Below are 6,000 nucleotides of genomic sequence, written 5' to 3'. Positions count from 1 at the left end.
TGTTGGCGCAGCTGCTTGGCTTTGAGCGGCGAGAGGCTGTGCGGCGTGTTCGGCGCTGGGAATACACCTCGTGATTATGTATGCGTGGCGTGTTGACGAGGGCGTCGGGCACCCGGCAAGCAGCGCCAAGTGAATACCGAGCGAAATTGCTTTGCGCTCGCGTCATGAGCCGTTTTCGGCTGCACAAAGAGCAAGGAGAGCCACCGCTGCCCAGCTCCGGAGAGGGAGGGACGCGTGTTTCCAGCTGGCAGAGATCTCTTTCCCTACAGCACTGTTAGACTTTCCCGCTGCCACCCGGATAAAAAAGAAAACCAAACAACACAAAGCACCCAAACCTCTGCTTTCTTCTAAATAACAGCGTCCCGTTTCCAGAGGGTGGTGCTGCCCAGGAAACGGGAGAGGTGTGGCTGCGGTGGCATTTAGCTGTGACATGGGGAGAAAATCCCGCCCGCAATGAGCCAAAAGACCTTTATTGTTATCAAAGATAATTGTGAGACGAGCAGGACGGCTGCTCCTCTAGCATCTCTCTGCCTTGAGGCTCCTCACAGCACCTGCTGTGACTCCTGCCACACCAACCTGTGTGTCTGTCCCCCCGCCACTGCTGTGCGGGGCGGCGGGGGGTTTCTCTTTGCAGTGGAAGACCTGGAGCGTAACGACGGGTCGGCCGAAAAGCCTTATTTTATGTCGCCCAACCTGAAAAAGCTCCTGAAGAAGACGAACAAAGGTCAGCCGGACGCATAGAGCCTGCCCTCGTCCCTTCTGCGTCTCCTCTTCATGTTCCCGCTCCAGGAGCGGAGCCGCAGGATCGCGCTGGGCGCTCAGCGTTTGTCCCACATGGAAATCTCGTTACTGAACCTTGAACCGCCGTCTCCTCGACCCCTGCCACGGGAGGGGGCTTCGCTGGAGAGGGGAGCAAGTGCTTGTTAGTGATTCCACCTGAAATTGTCGGGGCTGCTAAAAGAAGACGGCTCTCGTGTGGCCGCCTCCGCAGAATACGTCGCCGCTAATGTCCCATCGGTCCCCAGCCAGCTCAGGTACCGAGCTGGGGAGTTCCCGGCCGCATCCTGCCAGCGCAGGTGCTGATAAAAGCAGCACTGACACGGGGCAAAGCTCCATCTTCCGGCGTGTCGATTGACACCAAACCACATTTAATTGGGTTTAGTAATTTTCTTTTTATACTGCTAAAAAAAAAAAAGATGGTGCTACCTTCAGGTCGGCTGTGTTTGGCGGTCCCTTGGCACTCGGGAAAATCCAGGTGCTGTGGCGACGCGCCAGCGAGCCGAGGGGTCTGAGCAGCTCCTCGACTGTTTTTATTTGCAGCCGCCCCCCCCCCCCCCCAAATATTTACTTGCGGCTGTTGATTCCTACCCAGAGAGCTGAAACATGCTGAAATTGCCTCGCTTCTCTTGCCACCCTTTGGAGACACCTGCTTTGGGGCTGGGCTTGTTTTAGACAATTAATTCTTTTAGGAACATGCCAATTAGTGTTGTTATAGCCACCTGCAGAGGGTTAACGAGCAGGACTTGGGTGTTAACGCAACCCTGGAACGGAGGGATGCTCTGTGCAGTTACACCATATTTCTAGGACTGACAGCTTCTACTGATTCCTCCCCCAAAATCCTGCAGTATATATTTAAAAAAAAAATAATTATATATATATAATAACTTACAGCAAAGCCTAACGGTCGAACAAAACGCTTTGCCTGTGTAATGGGTTTAGGAAGACCCCACCTGCGGGCACGGCGAGGGAGTAATGTGTATATATATATATTGGTTTGGGGTTTTTTAGGATAATATTCGGTAGTTTTAAGCAAACCAAATGACAAACAACAGGTTGCCTTACGTCCTTCAGATGCCATGGCGCAGCCCGGCCCGCTGTCTCCAAGGGGGAAGGTCCAGACCTTCAGCAGCTGTGGTCGGAAGAAACAGAGGAGGCTTGCGAAAAGTAGATTAAAGGGGGTTAAATATCCCTAAAACACAAATAACTAAACTTAACCCCCAAATTTAACAACATTAAAACGCCTCCTCTGACACGCGCAGCTGCTCAAGCGTCCCTTGAGCGACAGGGGGCTTGCCTGGGTATAGTCCCCGCCACAAGTCATACTTTTTTGTGGTTTAATTTGTGTAAAAATAAACGCACCGAGGCTTTGGCGGGCACTTTACCAGCTCCCAGAGCACAGGGGGTGGTGGGGGCAGCGAGAGCAGGAGGCTTGTGGGGTCACATGTGCCTCCCCGCCTTAAAAAACGCACACCCTCCTTATCACAAACGTCTGCTTAGCCGCATTTAATTTGCGCTGAAGGATATATTTTGCTTCTTTTATACGTATTTCTCGGTAACCTTTAGATCCCTGTAGTATTTTTGTAAGATACGAGGAATGTTTTCTATCCCAGTTACTAAATGGTTTGGGGGTTTTGTACGTTTTGCTTTTTACTGGTTGTTTCAGTTCTGTAGCAGTTATTTCGATCTCTTCCAGTACTGTTTTTATGACAGATTTTGAAATATCTACCTGGCAGCAGGCTGAGACGCTAACTGCCGCGGCTCAGGGCAGCGCAGCACCGCTGACCTCTCCCTGAGCCGACAGCAAGGCGTAGCTCCGTGCTTGCTGGAATCGAAAACGCCATCCTTCCTCCAAAGCGCCTTTTTCCTCGCATCTCGACATAGCCGAGCTGATGCTGGAGGGTAGAGCTAAAAAGAAAAGGCGAAGGTAAACATAGAGCTAAAAAGGTGAAGGTAAAAGTAATGCTGCAAAGGTGAAGGTCAAGCTAAAAACCAGGAAAGGTCAAGCTAAAAAACCAGGAAAGGTCAAGCTAAAAAAAAAAGGAAAGGTCAAGCTAAAAAGGAAAGGTAAAACTAAAAGGGTCAAGCTAAAAAGCAGAGAATCCTCTGGGTTTGGGGTAGTGTAAGCAGGAGTGATGACGGGAATATATTCAGTTTATACCCACACCGGCACCTGTGAGAAAATATTTTCCGCAGCCTGATGCTGGTCCTGAATGATTTGAATTATTTTTTTCCTCCCCCCACCCCAACCCGGTGTAGCTTCTGAGGCGGTTTGTTTTATTTCCTGCTTGCAGTTCTGGTGTGGAGGGTAAGTTTGCTCCGGCTCCCTGACTTTAGCTGTTCTCTTTTTTTTGGTATCAAGAGGCTTTGGTTGTCCAAGATAGCAGAAAGCCGTCAGTAGCTTGATTTATTTTGCATAAACAGCCGATATACAGCTGAGATTTTTAGGTCTGGAAATAGAAAATGTTGGAATGGGGAACAGATGTAGCAAAAGGCGCGTTCTTTGGGCCGCAAGGGCACCGCTGCGTTCTGTAAACTTGGTGTTTGAGGGGAATTGGGGATTCCTGCTTCCAATAAGCCGAAGCAGCAGCCGGCTTTCCAGGCGTGGCCGAGAGCCTCAGGAAGCAGAGGGGCAAATCTGCCAGGAAATAAGGATGGAGTTTTCTGGGGAAAAAATCGGAGCTGCTCCAGCAAGGGCAGTTCTCTGGTGGGATTTCGGTGTTGGAAAAGCTTCGCTCCATGACTCAGATTATTCCTTTCTGTGAGCATGGAGTGATCTGTGCACTTGAGAGCACGCCTCCCGTGTGAAGCTGCGCATTGAGGCATTAATTTGTCTTCAGGAATAACCGCGCTCTTCTCTGTGTCGAGATGCGACTTTTGTCCCTGTAAACTGTGTGTGCTCCGAATCCTTCCCTCGGTCAGGCCAGGGCAAGGAAAAAAAACTAAAAAAAAAAAAAAAGCTAAAACCCACAGGGCTGATGTTCTAAAAAAAGAAAATTTGTGTTTTTAAATGTATTTCTGAGGCATTAACTACTCCTACCCTGCACTGGGGCTCCCACGCAAGGACGTAGCTCCAGTGGGAGCATCCGCGCGCGTTCCTGATGTCGTGTGTGACGGTTCCCTCGATGTCAGCGTTGCAAACCCTCAAATAAAAGTGCCTGTTCGGACCTTGCTTCCGCCGCGCGCTTCCTTCCCACCTCCTGGGGCTCCGACCCCTGGGCCGACATCTCCACCGCCCTTCGGAGAGGGGTTGGGGGGCGGAGGGGACCCCCGAGGAGCTGCTGGTCCCACCACCCTCGTTAGTTCCTCTTCACGGGGGCTTCGGCTCGCGTTTTTCCACCCAACGGTGCAGAACAGCTGGAAAAAAAGCAGATACATGACCGATACAGCTGGTTTTCGCCCCAAAAGCGCACCGGAACGCTCCCGCTGCCTCTCTGCAGAGATCGGGGCTTCACCAAATTGGTGGTTTTTTTTTACTAATTACAAGGTTTTATCAAACAATCCTCGACCCACGGGAGGCGGAGATGCCCAGCTGAGGTTTAATTTTTATATATTTTTTTTTTAAGGAGTGAGCGTTCACTCGGATGCTGGCGCTTGTTTTAAGTTCATACTCAAGTTGGAGAGAAGCAAAAGACCCCCGGGGGGTCGTTCCCCTTCCACCTGCCAGCAGGAGGAGGAACCTGCGGCCAAGACCCAGGTTAATTAGCACACGGCGCAGTGGTTAATCACCTCCTCATCCCTCCCTCCACCAAGACCATGGGGCCAGGAGAGGTGGCTGGTGGCACCCTCCGCCGCGGCCCCCTGCGCTGCTGGGAGGGGACGAGCACCCATGGGTGGCCCCTGCTATAGATTCACCTGCCGTGGCGGTGGCCGGTGGGATGGTGGGCTCCTGGCCAAGGATCATGGTGGCCAGCGGGCTCTGCCCCTCCATGGCGGGCAGCCAGCCCCCAGCCCCCTCTGAGGGCTCAGGGTGTTGTGGGGGGCACCTGCTGTGGGGGGCACCCTGTCCTGTGCCCCTTTGTGCCCCATGTTCTCTGTGGGCCACTGGTCCCCTCAGGCCACTGGTCCCAGTCCCAGTCCCCTCAGGCCACTGGTTCCCACAGACTGGTCCTCTCAGGCCACCGGTCCCCTTAGGCCACTGGTCCCCTAAGGCCACTGGTCACCTCAGGCCGCTGGTCGCCTGATGTCTGTGATCCCCTCAGGCCACTGGTCCTCCCAGACTGGTCCCCTCAGGCCACTGGTCCCCACAGACTGGTCCCCTCAGGCCACTGGTCCCCACAGACTGGTCCTCTCAGGCCACCGGTCCCTTTCAGGCCACTGGTCCCCTCAGGCCATCAGTCCCATTAGGCTACTGGTCCCCTGAGGACTGTGGTCCACTCACGCCACCGGTCCCCTCAGGCCACTGGTCCCCACAGACTGGTCTCCTCAGGCCACTGGTCCCCACAGACTGGTCCTCTCAGGCCACCGGTCCCTTTCAGGCCACTGGTCCCCTCAGGCCATCAGTCCCATTAGGCTACTGGTCCCCTGAGGACTGTGGTCCACTCACGCCACCGGTCCCCTCAGGCCACTGGTCCTCACAGACTGGTCCCCTCAGGCCACTGGTCCTCACAGACTGGTCCCCTCAGGCCACCGGTCCCCTTAGGCCACTGGTCCCCTCAGGCCACTGGTCCCCACAGACTGGTCCTCTCAGGCCACCGGTCCCTTTCAGGCCACTGGTCCCCTCAGGCCATCAGTCCCATTAGGCTACTGGTCCCCTCAGGCCACTGGTCCTCTCAGACTGGGCCCCTCAGGCCGCTGGTCCCCTCAGGCCATCAGTCCCATTAGGCTATTGGTCCCCTCAGGCCGCTGGTCCCCTCAGGCCATCAGTCCCATTAGGCTACTGGTCCCATTAGGCTATTGGTCCCCTCAGGCCACTGGTCCCAGTCCCAGTCCCCTCAGGCCACTGGTTCCCACAGACTGGTCCTCTCAGGCCACCGGTCCCCTTAGGCCACTGGTCCCCTAAGGCCACTGGTCACCTCAGGCCGCTGGTCGCCTGATGTCTGTGATCCCCTCAGGCCACTGGTCCTCCCAGACTGGTCCCCTCAGGCCACTGGTCCCCACAGACTGGTCCCCTCAGGCCACTGGTCCCCACAGACTGGTCCTCTCAGGCCACCGGTCCCTTTCAGGCCACTGGTCCCCTCAGGCCATCAGTCCCATTAGGCTACTGGTCCCCTGAGGACTGTG

At 54.7% G+C, this 6,000-nt stretch overlaps 1 long non-coding RNA gene across 1 annotated transcript; it reads right to left on the bottom strand.

Annotated features, from left to right (window-relative positions):
* Positions 1 to 1,319: 1,319 nt before the first annotated feature.
* On the bottom strand, positions 1,320 to 5,186 carry LOC308057939. Its single transcript, XR_013925558.1, has 2 exons — positions 4,633 to 5,186; positions 1,320 to 4,134 (listed from the first exon to the last, which is right to left on the bottom strand). It is a non-coding gene; the product is annotated as an uncharacterized lncRNA (long non-coding RNA).
* Between the last annotated feature and the right edge of the window lie 814 nt (positions 5,187 to 6,000).

Source organism: Falco punctatus, assembly GCF_963210335.1.
Source record: "Falco punctatus genome assembly, contig: scaffold_275, whole genome shotgun sequence".
Classification (NCBI taxonomy): domain Eukaryota; kingdom Metazoa; phylum Chordata; class Aves; order Falconiformes; family Falconidae; genus Falco; species Falco punctatus.
The sequence above is the reverse complement of the archived record's forward strand: the minus strand, read 5'-3'. Positions and strand labels throughout refer to the sequence as shown.